Below are 12,579 nucleotides of genomic sequence, written 5' to 3'. Positions count from 1 at the left end.
TTCAGTGCATTCTTAATCCATAGTTAGTATTAATGTTGATATTGGTCTAAGCTGTGAGTTTGTTTGTCAGGATGGTGTTCACCAGGTTGAACCGTGCCCCTGCTCATCAGCAAGGCGAGGGTAGTCAAGCGTCGCAGGAGGAACTGCCTCACCCGCCCTCTCTGGCGGAAGTTATGCTTGAGGCAGAGAGAAACAAAAGGGAGACCAACCGTCTGTTAGAGCGTATTGAGTAAAATACGGCTCGTCAGCCTAGGAATGTTGCAGTGTCCCTCAATGACTTTGTGAAGCTGAATCCTCCAAATTCCCATCACTCCGTCGGTCCCCTCGACGCTGATGACTGGTATTGAGTAAAATACGGCTCGTCAGCCTAGGAATGTTGCAGTGTCCCTCAATGACTTTGTGAAGCTGAATCCTCCAAAGTTCCATCACTCCGTCGGTGCCCTCGATGCTGATGACTGGTTGTGCAGTATATCACGTCAGATTCGCTCTACGAACGTTTCTGAGGCCGACAAGGTGACCTTTGCGGCATACTTTCTAGAAGGACCCGCCAATCTGTGGTGGGAGAACTTTGAAGCTATGCATCCTGCTGAACCAGCAGCCACATGGGCAGACTTTAGTGCAGCCTACCGTCTGCACCATATTCCAGAGGGCCTGATGGACAGAAAGAGAGAGGAGTTATGTGCATTCACCCATGGAAAGTTGACTGTGGATGCCTATAGAGGAGGTGTCTACTGATGCCAAGAAGCAAGCAAGATTCTGTAAGGGTCTGAGCCCTGAGCTTCGTCATGATTTGCGCCTCCACGAATGTACAAGCTTCCAAGCCCTGGTCAACAAGGCGATCAGTGCCGAGACTGGTCATGCCGACTATGAAGCCACAAAGAAGCACTCCCGTGACTCTGGCTCGTCATCTGGTTTCGCGTTCCCAAAATGCAGGCTGTGGGTTCCAAACAGTTCTGTGCCGCCAAGATACACTCCGAGGCCATCCTATGTGGTGCCTCAGACGAATCAGACCAACCCTCCAGCAAAAACCTATGGTGGTCCAGCTAGCAATGCTGCACCCCATGCCAATCAGGTGATCTGTTACAAGTGTGGAGAACCAGGGCACTATTCCCGAGAGTGTCCTCAGAATGTGGGTGCCAAGCAACCCAAAAAGTACGTTGGGCAAGGCAAGTCGGGCAAAGCTTATTATGTGAAGCCAACTCCTGTATGTGGCCGTGTGAACTATGTTTCAGCAGAAGAAGCTGCAGAGGATCCCGACATCATACTGGGTACGCTCCTTGTTAATCATCACCCAGCATCTGTTCTTTTTGACACTCGGTCTTCTCATTCCTTCATTTCAGAAAGTTATGCACAGTTACATAACATGTCTTTCTGTGATATGCCAATCCCATTGGTTGTCGAAACCCCTGGTAGTAAGTGGCAAACCTCCAGGATAACCTATGACAATGAAATTCTAGTAGACAGGCTAGTTTTTCTAGCATCCTTGATAGCCCTGAAATCTTCGGATATCAATATCATCTTGGGCATGCACTGGATGTCAGCTCACTATGCGAAGATTGATACTCATTCTAGAAGTGTTCAGCTTACCCATCCCTCGGGTGAGATAGTCAATGTCTCTACTCGAGTTGCCAAATGCCAACTCTATTCCCTCAATGCCAATCCTCTTACGGAACTTGAAGACATTCCGGTAGTCCGTGACTTCCCGGATGTTTTTCCAGAGGAACTGCTAAGAATTCCACCTGACAGAGATGTAGAGTTTGTGATAGATATTGTTCCGGGAACTGTTCCAATAGCCAGAAGACCATATAAGATGGCACCCCTGGAGCTAGACGAACTTAAGAAGCAACTAGATGAGGCCTTGAATAAAGGTGTCATTCGTCCTAGCTCTTCTCCTTGGGCTTGTCCCGTCCTCTTCGTCAAGAAGAAAGACGGGACGGATCGGATGGTTGTTGATTACCGACCAGTTAATCTGGTCACCATAAAGAACAAGTATCCGCTCCCTAGGATCAACGATCTGTATGATCAGCTCCCTGGATCCTCAGTCTTCTCAAAAATGGATTTGAGGTTGGGATACCATCAAATCAAGATCAAGAACGAGGACATTCCAAAAACGGCTTTTGTCACTCGTTATGGCCAATACGAGTACAGTGTCATGTCCTTCGGTTTAACCAGTGCCCCAGCCACCTTCTATCGCTTGATGAATTCAATCTTCATGGAGTATTTGGATAAATTCGTCGTAGTATACCTCGATGATATTCTCATCTACTCGAAGAACGAACAAGAACATGTTGAGCATCTAAGGCTGGTATTGATGAAACTTCGAGAGCATCGCCTTTATGCCAACTTTTCAAAATGTGAAGTTTGGTTACCAGAAGTGACCTATCTAGGTCACGTAATCTCTGGTAAGGGTATTGCTGTCAATCCCGAGAGAGTTCAAGCTATCCTTGATTGGACTCAACCTGAATCGGTTAAGCAAATTAGGAGTTTTCTTGGTCTAGCGAGCTATTGTCGTCGCTTTGTCGAGAATTTCTCCAAGGTTGCAAAGCCCCTAACTGAACTCCTCAAGAAAGATAAAAAGTTCGAGTGCACACCACAGTGTGAGCATAGTTTTCAGGAACTGAAAAGACGCCCGACTTCTGCACCTATGTTGTTACCACCAGATTTCTCTAAGGACTTTGTTATCTACTGCGACGCCTCGCGACAAGGATTAGGTTGCACTCTCATGCAAGATCGTCATGTGATTGCATACGCATCTCGACAGTTGCGCCCACATGAGGATAATTATCCCACACATGACCTTGAGCTTGCAGCTGTAGTCCATGCACTTAAAACCTGGCGACATTACCTTCTTGGTAATCGTTGCGAAATATTCACTGATCACCAAAGTCTGAAATATATCTTCACCCAGCCGGATTTGAATCTCAGGCAAAGACGGTGGGTTGACTTGATCACGGATTACGACTTAGGGATAACTTACACCCCGGGGAAGGCCAATGTTATGGCTGATGCACTAAGTCGTAAGTCTTATTTTAACAATTTGATGCTACAACGAGGTCAACCACGTCACTATGAGGAATTTCCGAAGTTAAATCTTCATATTGTTCCTCAAGGATTCCTTTCTACCCTGGTGGCGAAGCCTACTCTTAGGGATCAAATCATAGCCGTGCAGGCATATGATAAGGGAATATCCCGGATCAAGGAGAATATTGCTAGCGAAAACGCTAGGGATTTCTCCATCAATGAGAAAGGTGTTGTGTTCTTTCAGAAGTGTTTAGTGGTTCCTAAGAGCAAACGTCTGCGGCAATTGAACCTTAAGGAGGCTCATGATTCTCCTCTCACCATTCATCCTGGTAGTACTAAGATGTATCAGGACCTACGCCAGAGGTTTTGGTGGACTAGGATGAAGAGAGAAATTGTTGAGTTCGTTGCTAACTGCGACGTTTGTCGTCGAGTTAAGACAGAACATCAAAGGCCTGTTGGCACCCTTCAACCTTTAGCTATTCCTGAATTGAAATGGGATAAAGTCAGTATGGATTTCATCACCGGATTTCCCAAGACCAAGAAAGGAAATAATGCTATCTTTGTGGTCATTGACCGTCTCTCTAAAGTAGCTCATTTTCTTCCAGTTCGTGAGAGTATAACAGCTAGCCAGCTAGCAGAGTTATATATCTCTCGAATAGTGTCTCTTCATGGTGTTCCTCTGGAGATCAACTCAGACCGTGGAAGTATCTTTATTTCTCGCTTCTGGGAGAGATTTCAGAATGCAATGGGGACTCACTTATCTTTTAGCACTGCTTTCCATCCTCAATCAAGTGGTCAAGTAGAAAGAGTGAATCAAGTCCTAGAAGATATGCTCTGACCTTGTGTTATATCGTTCGGTATGAATTGGGAGAAGTGCCTTCCATTCGCCAAATTTTCCTATAACAATAGTTATCAACCAAGCTTGGGCAAAGCCCCTTTTGAAGTTCTCTATGGAAGAAGATGTCGAACACCTCTTAATTGGTTAGAAACCGGAGAGAGGCAACTCTTTGGCCCGGATATGATCCAGGATGCAGAAGAGCAGGTTCGCATTATTCGTGAAAAGTTGAAAACATCCCAGTCTCGTCAAAAGAGCCAATATGATCGTCATCATAAGGCTGTGACCTTTGAAGTTGACGAGAAGGCTTACCTCCGGGTTACACCTTTGAAGGGTACCCATCGATTCGGTATCAAGGGCAAGTTGGCTCCTCGTTACATTCATCCTTTTTGCATTCTTGCCAAACGAGGAGAAGTTGCCTACCAATTGGAACTTCCTCCGCATCTTTCCAAGGTTCATGATGTCTTCCACGTCTCGCAACTCATGCGTTGCTTTTCGGATCCTATCCGTGAAGTGGACCACGAAACGCTTGATCTCCAAGATAACCTTTCATACCGAGAATACCATGTGTGTATTCTTGATCAAGATGAGCGTACCACTCGACGTCGAAACCTCAAGTTTCTTAAAGTTCAATGGTCAAATCATTCCGAAAAGGAGGCAACATGGGAAAGAGAGGATCGTCTCCGACTTGAGTATCCTGCACTATTCCCGAAGACTTCCAATTCTCGGGACGAGATTCTTTTGAGTGGGGGTGAGTTGTCACATCCCTGGATCCCTAACTAGCGTTTAGTATTTGTGCTCATGTTTTCTTCCATTGCATTCAAGAATTTGAAACAAACTCCAAAGAAGTGGTGAAACTCAAACCAAAAACTCTAGCCACTTCTTATTCAAAGGAAATTCAAATCTTGCAAAAATCAATGAACCCAAAATGGCCTTCTTAAAAGTTCAATTTTTCTGATAATTGTTGAAAACAAATTATCAGGGGAGAAAACTATTTTCAAATCACTTTTGGCATTTTATTTAAAACCAGCAAGTCTCTGAATTCAAACTTATATTTGAATTCAAAAATATATAAGTTTTGAAAAATTCTGAAAACTTTATGGGTGATTGGAAATATTCCAACTAACACCCCAGCATTTTTCAAACTATTTTTAGTTTTCATTTAGTGCCAAAAATAAATAGCAACAAGAGTCAGCAAATAAAACTGAAACAGAAAAATGGAAAAGTCCTATCCTACGCTCACCTTGGCCCAGCCCACCTCCACGCTTGTCTTCTTCCTCCTTGCCAGTGTGGAGCAGGAGGTGGCGCCGCGTTCTCCGGCGCGCCCACGCAGCTGCACGCCTGCCTGCCTCGCCTGATGCGCTGGAGGGTGGAGATAAACCTCCCCGCAGACGTACCCGAGCTCTCCCCCTCCTCATTATTCCCGCTGCTCTCTCTTCTCTCAGCCGCCATTGGAGCCCGAGCAGAGCTCGAGCTCGCCGTCGCTCTAGCCTGCCTCCTTCCCTCCTGAGCCGCGCAGAAGAACCGCCAGGGTCCCCTGAAGCTTCCAAGCCACGAGCTCGACGCCGAGACGAAGTGAATCACCAAGAAGCCGCCTTCTTCCTCCTCGGATCACCGACGTTTATCGCCGCCGTTCTTCCCCCTCAGGCCTCCCCCGAGCCTACTTTCAATGCCTCTGCACTCCTCCTGAGCTCAGGATCCTTTCCCCTCTATTTCCCTTCTCGATTCCGAGCCCTAGCACCTGATTCCATCGGAGCCCGGCGATGACCGCCATGGTAGCTCGTCGTCGGTGGCTCTCCGGTGATCGGCTCGTTGATCTGAGGCTTGCGAACACTTCAGCACATCGCATAGATGTTGTAGGAGCCTAGCCCCGTGCGTGATGCCCCCTGTTTTGATGACCCCAATAATGCCCGAGCTTCGGGCGCCGCCAAGCTCGTCGCTGGCGTCATCTCCGGCCAGATCAGCCCTTGTTCTATGCAGAAATGGAATGGCGGATGAACGTTAGTCAGTCTAGTGCCTTCTGCCGCGCAAATGGTCGTCGGAATGGGATTCCCGAGCCCCTCCGCCGTTCTGGTGGTCTCCGGAGGCTCACCGCCGGCAAGGACGACCTCGCCGCCGGTGGATCTGACCCCCGTGAGCCTATGACAGGTGGGGCAAGCCCCTGGTTAATTAAGTTTAGGATTAGTAAAAATAATTAATTAAATAAAAACATAAACAGTCACTGACATGTGGGTCCAGCCCTAATAATTAATCTATTATGTGAAATTTAAACTAAAAACAGGCCAGAGTCACTCACCAATGGGTCCGAGTGGTCAGGTTTGACTTTCAACGGCCAGTTGGACCTACTGATGTCATGCTGATGCAATAAAGCTTTTTCTGATTTAAAAGAATTCCAGAAAATTCCCAAATCTTCTAAAAATCATAGAAAATAATATGTAACTCCAATGAAAATAATTTATATATGAAAAAGGATCAGAAAAATCCAAGGAATCTGATTTTGATATTTTCAAACATGTTTGAAAATGTTAACATGACCAAACAGATTAAATGATGAATAGGATAACCTTATTAAATAATTTGGAGTTGGAATTTGAAATCCATTTGAATTCCACTTCAAACATTATGACCAAACAATGATCAAGAACAATCAGCACCTCAAAATGCCATCTTCATGCATGCTAAAACAAGATTACCTGAGCATCAGGTCGAATCAATTAAAAGGGTATTTGAAAATACCATGTTTGAAGTGATATTTGAATGTTGATTCAAATCAACTTCAATTTGAGAAATGGTAGTCACATTATCCTACCACCTTTCATTTTCATGCCATGCTCATGCATCATCTTGTTGCATATGATTGTTATTGATTGATATTGTTTTACCGGTAGGCCCCGCTCCTACGGATTCCACCGAATATCCGACTGGCGGATATTGTCCCTCTGCTGAGCAACAAGGCAAGCAACCATTTTGATCATCACGATAAATCCCATGTTCTCGCTCCTGCTTTTATTTCTTGCATTAGGGCAAATGCTTTCACTTCTTTTACTACGTTAGTTGAACCCACTTCCTTTGCATGACCTGTCTTTGTCACAGTAAATAGCTGAACCTTGCAACCTAGCATACCTGGTAGATGCTTGAGCCATGATGTGCCTTATCCTGCTATGCATGCTATGCTTAGAGTTGTGTATGGTCTGTCATCTGGGTGATGAACAGAATTGTGAGAATGTGTTCAGTAAGTAAAGGTTGTGTGTTGAACCTGATTTGGTAAAGGTACCGGTGAAAGGCTATGTAGGAGTACATGGCGGTTTGTTTCATTGGAACCGTCCTTAGGAACTGTGTTCCGTGTATGTAATCCAAGACTAGATACTACCACACGTTGGGATACTTAATTTACCCTCTCGACTTATTAAGCACTTAGTACTCGGTCCAGGAGTTGCAAGTAGTTTCTGGTGTTTATAGTCATGCTGGAGGCCGTGCGTAGCGCTGACCTTAGAGGTGGGCTATGATGCGGTAGGCAGTGGCACAGTGTACCAAGCAGCACCCGGATGGTGGGCTTGGGAACCCTACACACATCGTTTGGGGCCGTGGCGGAAACCTCGGCCGGACTTCTGTGCGGGTTACCCTCAGATAGGCGATAGACTTGGACTAAGTATTAGCGTGGTTAACGGTCGTGGCCGACTCCCTCGCTCGGCTTCCTCTTGAAGGTTGCCGAGGTGCATGACGTGCACATGGCGATAAGTGGCGAGAGCGTGTGTGAAGAAGTACACCCCTGCAGGGTTATGATCTATTCGAATAGCCGCGTCCGCGGATATGGACTACTTGGAGATATATGTTGTTCATAGATAACATTAATGGCTACTCATAAAATTGTCAAGATAAGCGTGAGTGTCATGGATGGCATTTCCGTATGGAGACGGAATGATCCCACGATGGAGTATTGTTGTGGTGTTAGTGGACTCATGTGCGAGAAATCAAAGTTGTCAAAACTATTTAAAAATGCAAGTTGTCTAGCCACGAGTCAAATGCTGGCTTTCCGCATGAAACCCCACAATTCCTTATTGATACATTGCATGAGTAGATAGTTTATCCTAAAGTCTTGCTGAGTACTTTTGTACTCACATTTTCTTAATAAATTGTTGCAGAGGTTGTTAATGACCCTAATGGAGGGTTCTATCTAGACATCGACGACGATGAGTAGCTGGTATCCCAGCTACGATCTGGCCCTAGGATGGGTCTGTAGATAGTCAGGCCATGTGCCTTTATCTTTCCATCTGTCTGTACTCAGACAGTTTTACTCTTCCACTGGCTTGTAAGAACTGTGTGTATGACTTGTGATGATGGGCCGTGAGACCCCTACCTTGTAATATTATGTGTGTGGCTCTTCCGAGCCTTGTAAATAAAGTTTGTATGTTTATGGTTATGTTGTGATGCCATCGATGTATCTATACATATCGGTATGCCATGCGTACGTGTGTTGTACTTGATATGTATTGGGTTCGAATACCTAGCCGTAGGCTTTAGTAGCACTCCTTATACGGAAATGCCCCTTTGTGATTCCAATGAACCATGGTAGTTCGCTACTGCTCCGAACACATTGGTTGACCGGCATGTGTCCTTCTTAGCTGTTGTATCTGTCCCTTCGGGGAAATGTCACGCGATGTAATGGAGTCCTTGTAGCTTGCTATGATTCGTCTACATTCGCTGGTGATCAACACCTGCTTTGCTAGGTCATGTATGCATGTCCCTGTGCGGAACTGCCGCTTTGGTTTATGACTAGACATGTCGATCCGGGTTCTTTGTCATTGGATTGCTAGCGACACAATTGCATACGCGAGGCAAAAGGCGCAAACGGTCCCGGCTAAGGTAAGTCTGCAGCCGTGGGGATAACCGTGCGTGAGACCGCAAAGAGATGCGATGTGTTATAGGCTGGATTCCTGTGGCTTAGGATCGGGGTCCCGACAACTATGTATCCTCATTTGATAAACCGAGAAATGCTTCTTCTCTCTAATTCAAGTAGAAATACAAATGGAAAAATTCGAAGGGTATTCAGAAAAACAGAAATCTCGTCAACCATACATTGTCTACCCACTTCTCTTTCAGGAGTATATTTATGCATTTGCTCATGATTATGGATTAAACAGTTCTGAACCTGTGGAAACATTTTGTTGGAATAACAAGAAATTTAGTTCACTACTTGTGAAACGTTTAATTATTCGAATGTATCAACAGAATTTTTTGGATAACTGGGTTAATCATCCTAACCATGATCGATTATTGGATTACAAAAATTAATTTTATTCTGAGTTTTATTCTCAGATTCTATCTAAGGGGTTTGCGATTGTTGTGGAAATCCCATTCTCGGTACGGGAATTATCTTGTCCGAAATAAAAAGAAATACCAAAGTTTCAGAATTGACGCTCTATTAATTCAATATTTCCCTTTTTAGAAGACAATTTTTTGCATTTGGATTATCTATCACATATTCGAATTGGAATAGTTTTATTACTTCAATGAAATCCATTTTTTTAAAGAAAATAAAAGACTAGTTAAATTCGTATATAACTCTTATCTATCAGAATATGATTTTTTTTCTTGTTGTTTCTTCGTAAACAATCTTCTTGCTTACCATTAGCATATTCTGGAACTTTTCTGGAACGAATCCAATTTCTAGGAAGATGGAACATTTTGGGATAATGTACCCTGGTTTTCCTCGAAAAACCATATTGTACTTTATGGATCCTCTTATGCATTATGTTCGATATCAAGGAAAGGCAATTCTTGCATAAAAAGGCAGTTTTTTTGAAAAAGAAATGGAAATCCTACCTTATCAATTTCTGGCAATATTATTTCTTTTTTTTTGGACTCAGCCGCGAAGAATCCATATAAACCAATGAGCAAACTCTTGCTTCGATTTTATGGGATACCTTTCAATTGTACCAAAAAGTCCTTTGTTAGTAAGGAATCAAATGCTGGAGAATTCATTTCTCATAAATACTCGAATGAAAAAATTTGATACCATAGTCCCTTCTACTCTCCTCATAGGATACTTATCAAAAGCTCAATTTTGTATTGGATTGGGGCATCCTATTAGTAAACCCATTTGGACGGATTTATCAGATTGGAATATTCTTGATCGGTTTGGTCGTATATTTAGAAATCTTTTTCATTATCGTAGTGTATCTTTGAAAAAACGAACTTTGTATCGACTAAATTATATACTTCGACTTTCATGCACTAGAACTTTAGCTCGTAAATATAAAAGCACGGTACGAACTTTTATGCAACGTTTGGGTTTGACATTTTTAGAAGCTTTTTTTACGGAAGAAGAGCAAGTTTTTTATTTGATGTTCACCAAAACAACTCTTTTTTCTTTCAGTGGATCACACACTGAGCGTATTTGGTATTTGGATATTATAGCTATCAATGACCTGGCCAACCCTCCTAGTTAATCATTAGACAAAACTAATAAACAGGAAAAGTTGATAAATGATCAAGAAAAAACTTTCATATTTTTCATTCTAAAATGTTTCGTTTATTATAATAAAGACTAGGTGAATCAACTTACTAATTAAAAAACAATAATAGAACTTCCTCTTTGGAATAGAAATTGGCTATTTCTACATAGGGAAAGTCATGTGCAATGAAAAATGCAAGCACGATTTGGTGAGGGATGTTTCTCTATTGTAACAAGGAAGAATTGTCTACTCCATCCGACTAGTTCCACGTTCGAGTCCCGAGAAACCCATATAGAAAAGACCCATCAAAGTTTTTAACTTTTACTCACTTCATTTACAAATACAAAATTATTGGTTTGGTTAATTTATTTATATGTATAGCGAATCTTTGGGGTGACTTGGTTGACATTGGTATATAGTGTATGTTATACTGTTAAATAACAAGCCTTCTACTATCTATATTCTAGTTAATACGTGTGCTTGGGAGTCCTTGCGATTTGACTAAACCAAGATCTTACCATGACTGCAATTTTAGAGAGACGCGAAAGTACAAGCGTGTGGGGTCGCTTCTGCAACTGGATAACTAGCACTAAAAATCGTCTTTACATCGGATGGTTCGGGGTTTTGATGATCCCTACCTTATTGACCACAACTTCTATATTTATTATCGCCTTCATCCCTGCCCCTCCAATAGACATTGATGGTATTCACGAGCCTCTTTCTGGTACTATTATTCCTACTTTTGCGGCGATCGGATTGCACGGTTACCCAGTTAGGGAAGATGCATCTATTGATGAGTGGTCATAAAATTGTGGTCCTTATAAGCTAATTGTTCTGCACTTCTTACTTGGTGTAGCTTGTTATATGGGTCGTGAGTGGGAACTTAGTTTCCCTCTGGGTATGCGTCCTTGGATTGTTGTTGCATATTCAGCTCCTATTGCAGCTGCTACTGTTATTTTCTTGATTTACCCTATTGTCCAGGCTTGTCTGATGGTATGCCTTTAGGTATCTCTGCAGTTTCAACTTTATGATTGTATTCCAGGAAGAGGACAACATCCTTATGCATCCATTCCACATGTTAGGTGTAGCTGCTGTATTCGGCGGTTCCCTATTCAGTGCTATGCATGGTTCCTTGGTAACCTCTAGTTTGATCGGGGAAACTACTGAAAATGAATCCGCTAATGAGGGTTACAAATTTGGTCAAGAGGAAGAGACTTATAATATTGTGGATGCTCATGGTTATTTTGGCCGATTAATCCTCCAATATGCTAGTTTAACAACTCTCGTTCTTCACACTTCTTCTTGGCTGCTTAGCCTGTAGTAGGAATCTGGTTCACTACTTTAGGTATTATTAGTACTATGGCTTTCAACCTAAATGGTTCCAATTTCAACAAATCTGTAGTTGATAGTCAAGGTCACGTTATTAATACTTGGGCTCATATCATCAACCGTGCTAACCTTGGTATGGAAGTAATGCACAAACGTAATGCTCACAACTTCCCTCTAGACTTAGCTGCTGTTGAAGTTCCATCTATTAATATATAAGGTTTTTCTGTTAACATATAATATTTCTTTATGAAAGAAAAGACAAAACTACCTAATATCTTGTTCTAGCAAGATATTGGGTATTTTGAATATTTTTTCTTCTTAATCTTTCTATTCAGAATTCATTTAACGACGAGATTTAGTATTCTTTCTTGCATTTCCATAACTCGTAGAATGCCGAGTAGGCACAAACTCTCCCAATTTGCGACCTACCATATGATTTGTTAGGTAAATAGGTATATGTTCCTATCCATTATGAATCGCAATTGTATGGCCAACCATTGCGGCTAGAATGCTAGATGCCCGGGACCACGTTACTATTGTTTCTTTCTCCTCCTTCATATTGCCCTTTTCTACCTTTGCCAATAAATGATGAGCTACAAAAGGATTCGTTTTTTTCGTGTCACTGCTGATTACTCCTTTTTTTTCTTTTTGAAGAGTGACATTCTATGTCGAATATCTCGATCAAAGTACACGGGTCAGAATAAATAGAATAATGATCAATGGAAAAAAGAAAAAAAATCATTTAGCTGGATAAAGGGTGGATGTAGCCAAGTGGATCAAGGCAGTGGATTGTCAATCCAACATGCGCGGGTTCAATTCCCGTCGTTCGCCCATCGCATTACTGGAAATTCCAAAAATGAAAAATTCCAAATTCCTAGATACGTTTTACTTATGGCGGAGAAGAATAAAACTATTGCTATAATTTTTCCTTTTCCTAGT

At 42.7% G+C, this 12,579-nt stretch overlaps 1 pseudogene; it reads left to right on the top strand.

Moving 5' to 3' along the window:
* Positions 1–10,830: 10,830 nt before the first annotated feature.
* Positions 10,831–11,856, top strand: LOC123405396 (annotated as a pseudogene).
* The last annotated feature ends 723 nt before the right edge of the window (positions 11,857–12,579 follow it).

The sequence above is a fragment of the Hordeum vulgare genome, chromosome 6H (assembly GCF_904849725.1).
Source record: "Hordeum vulgare subsp. vulgare chromosome 6H, MorexV3_pseudomolecules_assembly, whole genome shotgun sequence".
NCBI classification, from domain to species: Eukaryota; Viridiplantae; Streptophyta; class Magnoliopsida; order Poales; family Poaceae; genus Hordeum; species Hordeum vulgare.
Note: the sequence above shows the minus strand (reverse complement) of the source record. Positions and strands in the feature narration are given on the sequence as shown.